Here is a 17,872-nt window from a genome sequence, read left to right as displayed (position 1 = left end):
CTACATTGAAATGAGCCCCTCTGAGATTACCACTGCAGGGATTATCACTCCTGAGGTGACCACTACTGTGATTACAGCCGCTGACATTACCAGTGCAAAGATTACCTCTGCTGAGGTTGCCACCTTTGAAATTTGAAATTACCACTGCAGCGATTATCACTGCTGAGATTACCACTACTGTGATTACTATCTCTGAGATTACCACTGCAGGGATTACCATGCTGAATTGCCACTACTGTGATTACTACCACTGAGAGTACCACTGCAGGGATTACCACTGCTGAGATTACACCAACTGTGATTACTAACTCTGAGATTACCCTGCTGATATTACCACTACTATGATTACTACCTCTGAGATTACGCCTGCAAGGGTTATCACTGCTAAGGTTACCACTACTGTGATTACTACCTCTGAGATTATCACTGCAGGGATTACCACTGCTGTGATTACTACCACTGTTGTTACCACTGCTGAGATTACAACTACTGTGATTACATAAAAACTGCACTCCAAAGGTCCAACACTCTCTTCTAATTTTTCAGTGCCCTATTTCATAGAGTTATGGGCTGCCAAGAAGGTGTGGACCCCTTTTTTTCCCCTCAGTTAAGGTAATTAGAGTTAAAACAAAGTGTTGTTAGGCCAATCATTCTTCCAAATTGATAGTCCAAATCTTCACTTCGTTAAATGGTTTTCAATAATACGTTGAGCCACGTCAGTAAATCCAGTAGATATTTCATGTGAAATACTTAGAGAGGAACAACAGCTGACACATGTTTTGCCCCCTGGCGGTATGTACACCTGGGGCTTTCTCAAGGCTATTCATCTGTTCTTAAGAATATATCAATTTTCAAAGTTCCTAATATACTGTTTATCAGAAAGCATATCATTTAAACGAAAAACGGGAGAACACGCTTGAAAATATCACAGGTTAAATCCCCGGCCTCGAACAAACTAAACTGTGTTTGGCATGGGTCTTCCCTGTCCATTAGTCCCACCCAAGCCCAGGCATAGACATAACTTTAGCATTCTCAAGAGGCAGGGACTACAAGAGCTTCATTTTCCTGCATCCATTCTTATGTTAAACCATTCTGTGCCCAGGCAAAGACACACTTTCATTTTCATAAAATAATACTTTGTACCCTGTAACAAGTCCAGCATTTCAGGACCTTTATTGAGTATTTCCCTTTTCTTTGTCCATGTACAGTGGCATGATATCAGTTTTAGGTGGACCAGCCCCTTCGATATTTTAGTAGATGCTGATTTGTTTAACTCTTTGCCTTTGTTTTTGGTAGAACACAAAAAATGGTGTTTGGGAAAAGGCAGCTGCGTTTACCTCTTCACTTCCTGTCCCTCTGCGGTTCTAAGTTGCCGGGTACCTCCCTCATTCACTCTAACTCACATTCTCTCACTTACCCATCTTCACTCACACTCTGATGAATTGTTGGATACAGGTGGTTTCAGTTGGATATGGTGACTTTTCTGTCAGGTTTCACCTGGGATTTATGCACACACACAGTAACAAAGCACACACACTCTCTCTTCTCTCTGTTTTGAAAGCCCAATTTTTTTTTATTATTTTACAAAATATTATGTTCCTCCTACTTATTAATCATACCAATCTGCACTGCGTTCTCTTTCCACTGCCACTTAAGAGACTCTCATGCAATCTGCTTCTCATATGATGTATTTTAACACTATATGCCAGCCAGGGGCGGTTCCTGTAGGGGCAAAGCTGCAGGACGGGGGCACAACAACATAAAGGAATTTTAAAAAAAATAAACCCTCAGCCACCGCAGCCTTGCCACTCTTCTAAATCCCGCTCCACGTGCTGAAGGCACAAGCTCCCTGCATGCCCAATGACCAATCCTGATGCTGCTCTTGCAAGAGAGCAGCGTTATGATTGGGTGGAATGCCCTGGCTTGGTACTCTGAGGCAGAGTGGGAGCCTCTGTCTGCTTTCTCCAATCCAGCAACACAGTGCCGAGTTGGACAGAGCCCAGTGTGCATGTGTGTTTGCACAGCCTGAGACGGTCAGCCAACAGTACTTGTGCACTGAGAGGAGTGCTGTGCACTCCTCCTCAGTCCCTGTCATCGCCCATGGCCCCCCCCCCCCTGAAAAAGAAAAATGATAAAAAACACTGTTTATTATATTTACATTTTTCATATTTCAGCTCCTGCTGCTGGCGGGAGGGTGACGCTCCTCTGCCATAGTGGAGGAGCCACAGCTGATGCCAGCGTGATTTTGCCCCCTGGCGGTAAGTACACCTGGGGCTTTCTCAAGGCTATTCATCCGTTCTTAAGAATATATCAATTTTCAAAGTTCCTAATATACTGTTTATCAGAAAGCATATCATTTAAACGAAAAACGGGAGAACACGCTTGAAAATATCACAGGTTAAATCCCCGGCCTCGAACAAACTAAACTGTGTTTGGCATGGGTCTTCCCTGTCCATTAGTCCCACCCAAGCCCAGGCATAGACATAACTTTAGCATTCTCAAGTGGCAGGGACTCCAAGCGCTTCATTTTCCTGCATCCATTCTTATGTTAAACCATTCTGTGCCCAGGCAAAGACACGCTTTCATTTTCATAACATAATACTTGGTACCCTGTAACAAGTCCAGCATTTCAGGACCTTTATTGAGTATTTCCCTTTTCTTTGTCCATGTACAGTGGCATGATATCAGTTTTAGGTGGACCAGCCCCTTCGATATTTTAGTAGATGCTGATTTGTTTAACTCTTTGCCTTTGTTTTTGGTAGAACACAAAAAATGGTGTTTGGGAAAAGGCAGCTGCGTTTACCTCTTCACTTTCTGTCCCTCTGCGGTTCTAAGTTGCCGGGTACCTCCCTCATTCACTCTAACTCACATTCTCTCACTTACCCATCTTCACTCACACTCTGATGAATTGTTGGATACAGGTGGTTTCAGTTGGATATGGTGACTTTTCTGTCAGGTTTCACCTGGGATTTATGCACACACACAACGACAAAGCACACACACTCTCTCTCCTCTCTGTTTTGAAAGCCCAAAAAATGTTTATTATTTTACAAAATATTATGTTCCTCCTACTTATTAATCATACCGATCTGCACTGCGTTCTCTTTCCACTGCCACTTAAGAGACTCTCATGCAATCTGCTTCTCATATGATGTATTTTAACACTATATGCCAGCCAGGGGCGGTTCCTGTAGGGGCAAAGCTGCAGGACGGGGGCACAACAACATAAAGGAATTTTTTTTAAAATAAACCCTCCGCCACCGCAGCCTTGCCACTCTTCTGAATCCCGCTCCACGTGCTGAAGGCACAAGCTCCCTGCCTGCCCAACGACCAATCCTGATGCTGCTCTTGCATGAGAGCAGCGTTATGATTGGGTGGAATGCCCTGGCTTGGTACTCCGAGGCAGAGTGGGAGCCTCTGTCTGCTTTCTCCAATCCAGCAACACAGTGCCGAGTTGGACAGAGCCCAGTGTGCATGTGTGTTTGGACAGCCCGAGATGGTCAGCCAACAATACTTGTGCACTGAGAGGAGTGCTGTGCACTCCTCCTCAGTCCCTGTCATCGCCCATGGCCCCGCCCCATAAAAAGAAAAATGATAATAAACACTGTTTATTATATTTACATTTTTCATTTTTCAGCTCCTGCTGCTGGCGGGAGGGTGACGCTCCTCTGCCATAGTGGAGGAGCCACAGCTGATGCCAGCATGATTTTTCAGAAATCTGAAGCTCACCCCCCCAGTCTTACAGACCAAACTAGGCCCCTGCTTCCACTCACTATTCCCATTCTTACTTACATAAAGTCTTACACACACTCAACCTTTCACACTCTCTGACCCTGGGCCCTGGTGCAGCTGCATCTACTGCACCATTGATAGGGACATCCTCTATGTCACTTCCACTCTCTCTCACAATCTAATATACTCACTTTCCTACATTCACTCCTTTGTACTCACTTTCACTTATTCACACACTCAAACTGGGATTCTTACTTACTTTCATTCTTATTGACACACATAAACACACACACCCACACACATTTTCACTCAATCACCCTCACTTTCAATTAATCACAAACACACTTGAAAACACATAAATATAAGAACACAGAAACATTTTTGTACTTACCTTGCTTCTTTTGCATCAGAGCAGGAATCTGATGCTGGATATTGGAACCAGCAAGACATAATTCCCAACGAGGAGTCAGCCGAGGCAGCAAGGACAGGTTTAAAAAGAAGAAAACCCACCTCAATCCTGCTCCCACCTTCTTGATAGGACTGGAAGCACAGCTCTTTAGGAAGCTGGGACAGAGCTGTGGATCCTGCCACTGCCGCTGTGTGTGGCTTCTCATTGGCCTCAGAGATGCACTGACATGCTCCCTGACAGCAACATTTTATCAATTGTACTGTGCTTCCTGGGGCATGCGCAGTATGTCTGCTAAATGAAATGGATTGTGCCTGTGTGATGGATTGTAGATGAAATACACACCTGAAACATCGACTCCAAAAACCCACATCGCTCTATAGCTGGATCATGCCTTAGCCCCCTCCTCCTCCTCCTTCTGTCATTAGGGTCCTGGTGCACTGGCAGTGTTCTTTGACAACACAAAATTTGTGTTTTCATGAATGCGGCTAAATTAAACAATGCAGTGTCCAGACTCGGAGGTAAGGTTCAATATGTAGGGCCAAACAGAAGACAAGGGAGCTGCGCCATGGAGCTCCAGTAGGGGTGTACACGGAGAACAATATCCATTGCTCTTACACTTTTGTGAGCCATTTGAATTGTTTCAAGAATACACTTCTGTGTACAAGTTGGGTCTCAGTCCAAGTGCACACTATCAGCATGTGTGCTAATTTTCTGTGTCTTTTTATAGGTTGTGCCACTTAGCAACAAACCCTGCCTACATCTGTGTTGTAGTTGGTGATTGAGTGCATATGTGGTGAGGGCATACAAGTGTATTTAAACTTTATGTACAATGAGGACAAGGTTGTGGTTGCTGTCTGCAAATTGGGTGCATCATTTAGGAGACATACTTCTTATTTTGATTGCTTGGTGCCAAAGGACACTTGCTAGTATAGCTGCAGTTTTATAAGTTTGGTGAGTACATTTCAACCTCACTATTGGAAAATCATCCTGTGATAGCACTACTTCTGTCAGGGCCTGAACATTTAAGACCAGTATAACAGTTATATTCTTTGATCCTGGAAGCTCTGTGTGAGTAGAAACACTGCAGGCTGAGCCCTGGAGTATATCTAGTTCTGCTGTCAAAGCACATGTTTGTGAGATTGATATACCTTTTGATTTCTCAACCCTCCCCCTTCCCAGTGATTCTTGGAATTTGCATGAATGGGAAGGATGGAAAATTAAATGCATGCATACTTTTGATGAACGATCGGCCATGTGAAACTGCATAATGACATTATGTCATTATCTGTCTGAACAACATATTGTCCTTTAGTGAATTTTTATGGACATTTTACCAAAAATTCTGCTGTGTTGCCAATATATTTTAGAGACCTCTTGGGGAGGGATAGTCATACTCAGCACACAACATAAAATTATTAGAATGTTTCAATAGCGCACATGTAGAAACTCTGAATTTTCAGTCAATCTATGTAAAAAAACTATGTTGTCAAATTCATAATTTCTTAGGGTTGAGAGCAAAGCCCTCCGTTCCCAGTGTAATCTTTCTGTGGGCTTTTAACCACGCCCATGTCAAGCCCATCAGTTTGGTTGATTTGTGGGCTTGCCTTTTAAAATTAGCTTGATTTAATTAGTGAAAGGCATGCATACCTCATGCCTTTTCCAGTGTTTAGACCGCCTCGAGCTCATCGCCCAACTACTGAAAACATACGAGGCTCCATATTTTCCGTATGGTTTCTGCACTATTTTTTCTCTTTCTTTTGTAGGCAGTAGGTGACCGCTTTGCATGACATCAACCCTTTTACATGGGTATTTGCACTTTTGCCGGTTACATGGATTATTGAACTTTTGCCAATACTTTTCACTGCGAGCAAACTTCTGTTTCCTTGTGTGTGTTTGCTTTGCACTCATGGTGGCCATCGGCTTGCTTATGTGAAACTGTTTCACTTTTCAGTTGATGTGGCAAGAAAAGTCCGGTTAGGAGTTTTCAACATTAATAGCTTCAACTTGAGTAAATGCGGGACCCATTTCATTGCAAATGCTTGTTGGATTTGATGCCACTCAGCGATGTTACCCAATGGCCGCTGCCTTACCTCTCCTTACAAGATCTCTATCCCATGGCATATCTGAAGAACTGAAGAAACGTATGCTGCTGTACGTTGCTGCATGTTGTAGTCTCTTCTCTATGTTGATCCAGTGCAAGAGTGACAACCTTACCTTATTAACTGAGGCTAGGTCACAAATGTTTTTTAGGCAGTGAGCCAAATGAGCTGCAAATGGAGGAAGCCTTACAAAACTGAAAAAAGTATGCTTAGATGGGGCCATAGTTTGCTTTTTCTAATCCCCATTTGCCAGTGATTGAACAGAAAGTTACAGATTTTAATCAGAGGCATGTCCGTGTGAATATTCTCTGAGAGCCAGTACAGCACTGCCATGCCCCTGAGAAGCAGGATTTAGGAATGTAGGGCACATTTACTCTGAAAGTGGGATTCGAACCAGCTGTAGGATAGAGTTGGTTGTGTTGGCATTTTACAATGGAGTGAACCTTCTCATTGCCACCTTTTTGATGAAAGGATCTGTGTTTCTTCCTCCACCCTGCCTTTATTAATTGAAAAAAACGCCAGTGTGTGTCAACACATAAGTTCATGGTCTATTTCACCTACCAACACTATTTAGGATAGGGATTGTTTCAAGATCCTGATTCCACTTCGCCAGATGGCATTTGCTGCCTGTGTTCAGAATCGATACCTAATATTTAGTATTGTGTCTGCATTTGCTCTTTGCTTTAGGGTCTTATTTGTGGTATGTCCGTTTCTGACATTCGCACACTACTTGTGAGGAGGATTGTGCCACAGAAAATTGTAAGAAGCAGGAAAATAATTTTTCTTGTAAATTTAGTTGGAACAAGTCTGATAACAGCTCACTCATATTTGCACCTTAATCTATTTATTCTATTACATAGTACTGATCTTTTTTGGATTCGATGTTGCTCCTGAAAAAATGAATTAATAATTTTGATATCTATCTTACCCCTGTAATTTGTAATGTGATATATTTGGAAATTGTAATTGTTTTCATTAGCTACATAATAAGGACTGATGATTGATGAAAAAACCACTTCTAAAAGAGCACCTGTCACATCATATAAAGTAATAACACAATAATTATTTTAAGCATCTACCAAAAAATCTGATTTGCAAAAAAAGTGTACGTCCTAAGAAACCAAAGCTCGAGGGGACTCAACTGCTACTGCCTCCAGTCATTGCCAGGTATGGACGGAGCTCACGGAGTTCAACTCTGTGGAATTCCGTGGAGTTAGCTAAGCACTCTGTGAAATTCTGTGGAGTTCCGCCTGCTCTACCACCCTGGCCTGAATGCGCCCAATCTCGGAAGCGCTAAGCAGGGTCGGACAGCCTAACCCTGCTTAGTGCTTCTGAGGTCGGGCGCATTCAGGCAAGGAGGGTATGCGGTAGGCAGCCAAAGCTGCTGTTTCAGGCCTCTTGTGCTGACACAGTCCACCGGCCTGGAGCCTGCTGCTGTCAACCACACCTGCACACTTCTCTTTACAAACTGCCCTCCTTCACAAACTTACCAAGGATGACTAAGCATACCCTATGTCTTGTACCAGCCTGGCAGTCACTTACTATGTACTAACACCCAGTCTATGTCCACCCTTTCTTTAGGGTCCAGCACTAGCAGCAGCAGCAGCAAACCAGCTCACCTCCTGCAGCCTGGTATTTTCACAACCTGCCCAGCCTTGCAGGCCACTGGTATCCCAGGCACTCTCATCTCTATCTGGTGGGGGATGCCAGGCTACCACTTAGCAGCTGATTCTCTCCCAGTCTTCAACTCTCCCTGCTGGCCTCAGAACCGTATCGCAGAACACCACTTGCTTTCCCAGAGACTCTGGGTAGACAGGTTCTTTTCAAGTGGAGCTCTGAATACAAGTTCCCTTTTTACCAAGGACAGACCCCTCCCATATGCAAATAATTTCCAGGCACAGTGCCGGACCCTGTGTGCACATAGAAAGGAGAGCGAAACAAGGGTCTTAGGGTCCAGGGTCCCTGTTGCTAGTGGCCTGGCTCTCTGCTCCCTGCTCTGGGGCTGCTGAAGACAGTGAAAAGAGGGAGGCCTGGATCCGGAGCTGACACAGGTCCAGCCCTTCAGCAGCAGCTTGCAGCAGCTCCACAGTGCCGACCGGCAGAAAGCAAAGCCTTAGCTAGGGGTCTCCTTGCCTGTCATAGGGCAAATGTTACCTTCTTTTTAAGCCCAGATTGCGCTTGCGCTGTGTGGCCCATAACTGGATGCATTGTGCACTCACACCATTGAACTGTACTTCGCTGCTGGACTAGTGGCATGTTTGGCTCAACTCTGCGCTCCAAGCGGAGTCCAGCTTGACAAAAACTCTGTGCCCCTCACTGGCAGAGGGGAGCTCACTGCCCACCCCTAGTCCTTGCCACTGTCTAGAAGAACACTGTCCCCAGACTGTTTTAAATTAGGCTTTTTTGAAGACCATGGGTGACCAGATGAACCTGAGTTACTCCATGCTAGTTGCCATGATAGCCTTGTTTCTGTTTCCCTGGGTGCTCAGTGACCTTCAGGTGGTACTGCCCAACTACATCTTCAAGTGCCAACAGCACAAGACAAGTTTGTCATGCTGGCCTAATATGGCATGACACATGTTGTGCCTCTTGATGCTGCAGAGGCTTTGGGACACTAGCTATTGCTGCTGTCCCCAGTCTTCTGGGCTTCAAGGAGAAGGAAGTGACTGAGATGGTTTCCTACCCACCCTTGGCACCACAGAGCCCTAGTGCGGCTCAGATATCCTCCTCACAATACACTGTGGGCCAAATTTATGAGAATTTGGCGCAGGACAGTGCAGCAAGTCATCTAGTACCTATATAATACAACACATCCTTGTCCCTTCTAACTGCACTGGTGCCGTTTTGCCTGCCTAGCGCCAATGTGCAAGAGTGTCTGCGTTGTCATTATTTTTGTGCAAGGAGTGGAGCAAGAAAACAATTCAGACAGGCTTTTTCCTGTATGTGTGCTACAGAATGCAGCACACCTAGAAAGAGGAACAATAAGGGGAAATTAATATATTCTCCTCGTTGTGCCTTCCATGGAGAGCCAAAATGTTTTGGTGCATCGTCAGGCTTATGGGCTATAATAAATCTTGGGATGTGTCAAAATCCATGGGTGTTGTGTGGAAACACCCACCTCAATGCCCATGGAACGCATTCCTGGTGCAGAGTAAGGGGACACAGCAATTTGCACTGACTTGCCTTACTCCATATCTTTGAGACCATTTAAAACTATGCATGGCCTCATTCATATGGTTGCAAGGATCGCACCACCGCTGCTTCACTAAAAGTGACACAACAAAGGCACAAGGCTCTGATAAATATCAACCTGGCTTTCTTGGGGGGGCTGCAGGCAGTAAGGCCCTCATTATGACAATGGCGATAAGTGCCGCTTACCACCATGCTGACTGCCACCAACATACTGCGACCGCGGCGGTATACCACTATGGGCATTATGACCCATGGATAGAAATCCGCGACTACACAGACATACACATAAGTCAGCCAGCTCAAAGGTCAGTGAAAAAACTGGCGGTAACAAACCCCTTTCTCTGAGGAGGAACTAAGGGTCATGGTGGAGGAAATCATCCGGGTAGAGCCACAGCTAATTAGATCACAGGTGCAGCAGACGTCCATTGCTAGGAAGACGGAGCTATGGCATAGAGTCATGGACAGGGTCAACGCCGTGGGACAGCACCCAAGAACAAGGGATGACATTAGGAAGAGGTGGAATGACCTACAGGGAAAGGTGCATTCCGTGGTTGCAAGACACCAGATAGCAGTACAGAAGACTGGCGGTGGACCCACACCTCCACCCCCACAACTAACAACAACTAACAACATGAGAGGAGCAAGTCTTGGCGATCATGCATCCTGAGGGCCTGGCAGGAGTAGCAGGAGGACTGGACTCTGGTAAGTCAAATCCTTACTACTTTTACCCCCCTACCTGCATGCCATCACAAACTCCTATCCTTACCCTTACCCTCACCCCCATCACTCCACCACCTCACATATACCCCACCATCACAACTCACCCATCCCAATTCCAAGCCCTGCATGCTACACCAATCCATGGACCCCCATCACAGACCTGGATGGAAACCCAGCACCACAGCATGCACACTAGAGACAATCACTGAGCCAACCAAATCACAACTCACACAAGCCAAAGCTGCCTTGCTAATAACAACCATAGAAGGAAACATACCCATGCACAAGATGGCACACTCAGAAACAATAACACTGCATTTACATTCCCACAGGACCCACACAACGTCACCAGAGAGGAGGTGCCAGCGACATCCAGTCCCCCCCAGAAAAGGCCCACAGTGATGACAGCAGCTCTGCGCGCCTAGATCAGGATGACCAACCTGGCCTATCAGGGACCTCTGGACAGTCAGTGACCCAGGCACAGTCCGAAACCACAAGTAGTGAAAAATAGTGAGGGGACCCTCCTATCTCCAATATCCCGAGGGGGATAGGGCACCGCAACACAGTGAAATCATAAAATTCCTCTACGGGAAAACCAACCAATCACTTCACACTTATACAGTCAATGAATCTCTCTATTGATCAGCCTAAAGACACAGGAATCAAAGGTGCATATTTTTAATAAAATCCCAAATAAAAACCCCACATCACACAATAACAAGATCAACACATCAATACTAAAACCATCAATAAAACCAAATAAAATTCAATAAAAAGGAGACAAAAAAAGACATATATAATAGTCTATAAACTGAGACCGTCCCAATTCTGGTAGGTATAGACCTATCGACAATTATCAGCAGTCCTTATTCAATGAGGGCCTCCTCCTATGGGTCCAGTAAGAATAAAGCGTTGACACGTTTCGGTGGGTTTCCAAACCTTTTTCACCACCTTCTTCAGGACTAAATATTATCCTCCCCAAGGTTGTTCAATCAAACCTACATACAAGAAAACAAAATACTGTATATACTGTATACATATATCAAAATATATAAATAAATATGCTTCCACATTTCTCAAACCTCCATACTCAACATGCACCCACCCCATGAAGACCAATTCATTATCCAAATTCGACCAATATTCCTTTAATATTCATCACCACAGATAGAGATTTCATTTCCCAACTAAAATAACAGACCAGGGGTAAAAATTAATTAATACACATTTATATATATATATATATATATATATATATATATATATGTATTAATTAATTTTTAATATATATATATATCCAATATATGTGTATATCCAAATGTACTTTCCTCATAATATATCCCCAGTGTTCGATAATAATAATCTTTTATACAAATATAAATATCTCTCTCTTTTTTTATTTTAACATGAAAAAACCCACTATTAAATCAAACCACAGTCACTCACCTCCTTAAATGCCAATTCAAAACATCAACACTGATCCAAAAATAAACATAGTATATTTCTACATAGGTGAGAGAGAGGAACGTTAATCAATTATCCTTCATATCGCAGAGGTCCAAACACCATGTAGTGACCCCTATAGTGATAGGAGTACATCCATGCTTTTTCCCACAAGTGCATGAAAAATGTGAAAAAAGTGTTAAAAAATAAACAGGAGAGCAACCGAGTTTGTATATATCTCATGCAATCCCAAATGTATTTAGTTTCATAACATGCACTTTTCATATTCCTGGGGCTTACCATGGAATCCACATATATTCAAATAAATTAAGTCAGAGCCAAATCTTATTCAACTGGTTCAAGCCTTAATTCTACAAAAAAGTCAAACATTTATAATTATAAACTTACATAAAGTAGACAGCATCTTCGAAAATTGACAGTGGGAGGGTCCACAGACAGCAATGACATCCATTAATTTGTACTGCTAATGCGGTCAAAACGGAATGAAAGTTTAACTACCAAAGGCAGAGAGATGTGTAAAACCTCTGCATATTATGATGATATTGCCGACTTTGAAAAGGCAGCCCGGGGTGTACACCTAAATGACATTTGATAGGTTAAGTGTTTTGAAGCCGCTTTTGGAAATGCATGTTTAAAGGGAGATTTTTATACTTGCCGTTACGGACATAAAATCAAATATCCTCAACAGGATGCCCACAAATCACTACAAGCCTCATACATGTCAAGAACTGTTGGCTGGCTTTTTTGTTAGATCCTCACAAAGTATAATTTGATAAGGAAAATGTGCATGCTGATATGATACATGTATTGTCAAAAACATTCAGAGAGATTCAAGCTATGTGTATCTCTGACAGAAAACTGGAGTGGATACAAGGAAAATGTTCTGTTTTTAGTTGAAAGAGCTATAGAAAAACATATCTTATGTTTATTTAAGAAAATAGCCATTTTGGAGGTTCTTTAACCCCTAGGAGGCTGTCTTAAAAATTGCAATGGCTACATATTGCTGTTACTTAGTTAATATACTTAACCTTTAAGCCAAATTACAGAACAACCATCCACAATCGGACAGGTGTACAAGGCCTGGATACATAGGCACAGCAAAATTGGTATGTTTGCTGCTGAAAGAAAGACTAGAAGATGTACAACCTGCAACTTTGAAGTATTTGAAGTTTTGTGTTACACTTGATGCTTCATAGTGTAATAGCCCCATGTGCATTGCCAATTTATGCGTAAAAACATGGTTACCTTCAGCGGATCAACACTGGTATTTCTACAAGTACCATATGAATGGATTGACTTTACTACCAAAAGTCAGAGTGCAAGATGGCTTAGAACATTTAATTGTGGATTATTTCAATAATAAAGGTTATGTACGTTTTGACAGAGAAATGTATGAACTAACAAATGTCTCAAGTGGACTATGTATAAAAAGCTGTAGACTTGGAGAGAAAGAGAGAAACAGCCTATTTTATGCCATCATAATATATCCAGAAAAATAGCCAAGATGTTGACTTTATGTCAATGTATCTATGAACAGCCCAGTGATAAATGCACATGATGTCCTTCTCTGAATACAAACTGATATGTATGGTGACAGATAGTTAGTATACTGAAACAGCCCTAATATCTGCAAACTTTAAATATTAGAAATGTAAACTGTAATTTTCTGATTATAATTTTTTTAAATAAAATGATCTTACACAAGACAAGTGTCTTTCCTTTTACGGATTGCACCTGTGAGTAACATGACTGATGCTCTGCTGAGGAAGCTTTATTACTGTGAAAAAGGGATTGGAAGTTTTGGAAGAGCTGAAGCTTTGAGAAGAAGTGTTGGTGCTGAAAAAGAGCCTATTGAAGAAGTTTGATGAAGGGGTGGTTATCTGGTGAAGACGCATGTTCTCTGCATAAATCTGAGTGGAAGAGATTTAGGCGAACACAAATGGTTGTGGGGACTATAGACTATCAGTGGCAGGCAGATCTAATTTGCCTTCGGAAATTTACTAAACATAATAACGGTGCATAATATACATTGACTGTCATAGATGTACTATCTAAGTATGTCTTTTCAGAAGCACTGAAAGACAAGACCGGTCCGTGTGTTACTGTGACCTCTACGGCAGCCATATTTAACAAAGGCCAAACACCTCAAAAACTAGAAACAGATGCTGGGATGGAGTTTTGAAAGAGCATTTTCAGAAATGATCAAAACAACATGCAATTCATCATTTTATCACACACACAGAAGAGAAAGCAACAGTAATGAAATGTTTTAATAGAACTTTAAAATCTAAAATCTAAAATCTATAATATTCACAGCATACAGCACCTTCCTCAATGTGCCTGAATTACAGTAGTTTGTACAGATTTATAACACTAGTTGGCATTGTACTCAGAAGACTTCCCCTGATTTGGTAGCACTCCAGAATGCTGTACAAGGCTGGAGGACTGTGTACAACGATCAATTCAAGGACTGTGTAAAGAATCCCTTTCTAAAAGAAGGGGAGCACGTTAGAGTATCTAAGATGAAATCTGTATTCACAAAAGGTTATCATCAGACTTTCAGCAATGAAATAGTTAAATTGGGGAAGTTTGAGCTTAAAGAAGATGTTTATATTTATCACTTATGTGATTGTGACAGTGAAGCTGTTTGTCACATGGGAAATCAAACAGCTACGTGGATGAGTAAATGAAGTACTCTACGCCTTGTGGTTTGGTTCGTAATGGTCGTCTCCGTTCTTCCTCTCCCTTCTAGTCTTGACCAGACTGGACCACCGTGGTTATAGTGCCCCTCGGACAGAAGAGGAAAGAACAACAGATAAGTCTATACTCTTTAATGCTGTCTTATTTTTATTGGGGTGGGTTTGAGGGAGATAATCACAATTTTCCCTATCCGGTTGCGGTGCTGTCATGCTTGTTTCTTTTAATTGCAAATGTAGTATACAAGGCTCTTTCCTATCTTCCAAATAAGAAGAGGAACCTGTCTCTCAGATCGTGTCCCCTCCTCACAACTACCTGTTTTTCACCATCCTACTAATCCCAGCAGACGCCCAGGTACCTCGGTGTGGCTGAGGGACACAAGAAGACCCTCATCGGGTTCCCTGGATATTTCTGACAGGGCACTGGAGTCCCCCGAGTCATCCTGTGCCGATCGGTCTGGTCCTTCCAGGTTTGTCATCCTTCCGATTTCCGGCCATCATTCATCAGGGGCGCTGATCAGTGTCACACTCAAAGCCACGCCCCTCCTCACGTCACTCTGTAGATGTCTGACAGGGACTGACATCCAATGTAGTCTGTAAGAAAAAGACAGGCGCATCTTGTGTTGCGGAAGGAGATGGGAAGGGCCAGGGTAAAACCTCATCTCAGCTTACAGTATCCCCATCACACAACCCCACCCCAGGATTTTCCTGGTTGGGGAAAAGGGGAAAACGAGAGAGGTAGTCAGCGTTATCCTGAACCCTACCCTTCCTATGGTGGATTTCAAACCCGAAGGGCTACAAACATAAAAACCACCTCAGGACACAGTCATTGTTCCCCTTGTTTTGCTGAAGCCAAGTGAGGGGAGCATAATTGGTGTACAATACAAAAGACCTGCCCTCTAGATAGTTGTGCAGCTTCTCAATATTCCATTTCAGGGCCAAACACTATTTTTCTATGGTGATGTACAGCTTTTCATGAATGAAAAGTTTCCTACTGATATAGAAAAGAGGTCTCTCTTGCCCCTTAGCATCCAACTGTGACCAAACACAACGAATGCCCACATCTGAAATGTGTGTTTGTAGAATCAAGGGTTTACTAATGTCAGGAGACAATTGTACTTGAGCAGTGGTAAGAGCATTCTTCATATCCTGGAAGGCTTTGAGGGTGCTAGCTGGAGAGTTTTTTAAGATAGAGGGAGATACCAATTTCTTCAATAAGCCTGTAAGGAAAGCTGATCACTCAGAGAAGCATGGGATAAATCTCCTGTAATATCCTAGGAGACCATGAAATGCTTGCATCTCCCTTTTTGTTTTAGGAGAAGGAGTTTCTGTTATAGCTTTCATCTTCTCCTTTTGGGATTCAATTTCCCGGTATCCAAGAATATAACTCAGATATTTTACTTTGTGGTGTGCAAATCTGGACTTTTTTGCATTGATATGGAGGTGGGCATGTTGTAATTCCAATAGAACTGATCTAAGATGGTCAAGGTGTTCTGGCCATATCTTGCTGTATACCACTTTATCATCCAGGTAAGTGGCTGAATATACCTGGTGTTTTGCTGGTAGGCTGTTTATGAATCTCTGGAAGGTAGTAGGGGCCCTATGTAACCCAAAGGGGAGGACAGTGAAGTGGTACAATCCGTTAGGCATAGCAAAGGCTGTTTTCTCTTGGTCAGCTGGGTTTAAATAGGCTTTAGTCAAGTCGATAGTGCTCATGCAGTGTGCTTCTCCAAACCTCTCAATCATCTCGTATACTCTAGGTAAGGGGTATCCATTCAGCGTGGAGACTCGGTTCACAGCCCATAAGTCAATTCAAAACCGTAGACTGCCGTCTGGTTTTGGGACAAGTACTATGGGCGAAGACCATTTGCTTTTAGATGGGACAATGACCCCCATTTTAAGCATTTGTGTGACCTCTGCTTGGAGGTCAAGGTGCCTTGCTTCAGGAATACGGTATGATCGTTGCTTGATAACACCCCCCTCCTGGGTCTGTATGAAATGCATAGCAAGGTTAGTCCTACCAGACAGAAAAAAAATTCTATATAATCTGAGACAGTCAGAAGTTCAGCTTTTTTTCTTTGGATGGGGAATTACTGATGTCTGTGTTATTTATAGTGGATTGTAGCTCCTCTTCAGAGTTCACCGTTTGTACAGTCTTGGGAGGTGGTCCTAACTATTCTTTTAGGATGTTAATATGATATAACTGTTTTTTTCAGTTTTGGGGGAGGCATAGCTGGTAAATGACTCTTCCTACTCATAGTGTCCTTGCTACTCTTTCTTCATTTTGGCAGCAAAATTGGATAGAAGGACCAGAGCCCAATCGCCTACAGTGAGTTCCAGCCAACATTTATCATTGTCATAGAAATGCTTTCGTTTTTGTTGGGATTTCTCTAGGTTTTCATGGGCCAGTGATTTGAGCTGTCTAACCGGGATTTGAGCTGTCTAGTATACTCCAAAAGAGAACAGGCCTCATCTTCGGAGTCTTTTTCCCATGCTTCTTCTGTTATTTCCAGTAGAATACATGGTCGTCACCAAAAAAGCAACTCAAAAGAAGAGACCCCCAAACTACTTTGGATTTGGCTCTTTGAGGCAAAAAAGGCAAGCAGGGGTAACTGGTCCCAAGTTCACCCATCACTAGAGAGCATCTTCTTTAGAGTTAATTTGAGACTCCCATCATACCTCTCAATGAGCCCATCTGTATTGATATGGTAAAGAGAAGTGGTCAAATGTTTTATGTTTAAATGCTTGCAAACTTGTTTCATTATTATAGAAACAAAGGGAGTTCCATGATCTGTGAGGATCTCAGAGAAAATCCCATGTGAGAGAACACTTCTATGAGATGTTTGGCAATGACCCTTGGCGTGGTTACTCGTAAGGGTAATGCCTCTGGTTACTTTGTAGAATAATCAACCATTACCAACACGTATGAAAAAACTTTTGTAGACCTAGGCAGGGGTCCTATTAAATTCATAACTATGCGATCAAATGGCTTTCCAAATACGGGTAATGGTTGTAGGGGCACCAGGGGTGGTTGATAGGGGCTATTTTTCTGGCATATCGTTTGACCTGTGCATATATCGCAGGCCAATAAAAATTCTGCAGGATGGACTGACTGGTCTTTTCTATTCTGGAATGACCTGCTAGTAGGTGAGAATGTGCAAAAAAATAAACTTGGTCACGATATCCTAATAGAACCAACAATTGAGGGGTATCAGTAACCTTACCTAATCAGTAAAGGACGCTCTTTTATATGATGAAACGTGGATATGTGGGAGTAGAGGAGTCTGGGTTACTCTTGGTACTTTGCCAAGCATTCTGAAGGGTGCTATCATTAAGTTGTGTCAGTGCAAACCTTTTGTCCAGTACCCACGGTTCTGGGATAAGAAGAGAATCATGAACAAAATACTCTTTTTTGATTTGTTAGGCCTTGGTCATCTTTTTCTGTAAAAGGTTTCATAAAGAAAGTAGGGATTATCTCTACCCAAAATGAGATGTTCAGGTGGGCAAGGTAGTACCCCTACTTTCACTATGCTACATGCCCCTGAGGGGCTGGAGAGTTT

This window comes from Pleurodeles waltl, chromosome 7 (genome assembly GCF_031143425.1).
Source record: "Pleurodeles waltl isolate 20211129_DDA chromosome 7, aPleWal1.hap1.20221129, whole genome shotgun sequence".
NCBI classification, from domain to species: domain Eukaryota; kingdom Metazoa; phylum Chordata; class Amphibia; order Caudata; family Salamandridae; genus Pleurodeles; species Pleurodeles waltl.
Note: the sequence above shows the minus strand (reverse complement) of the source record.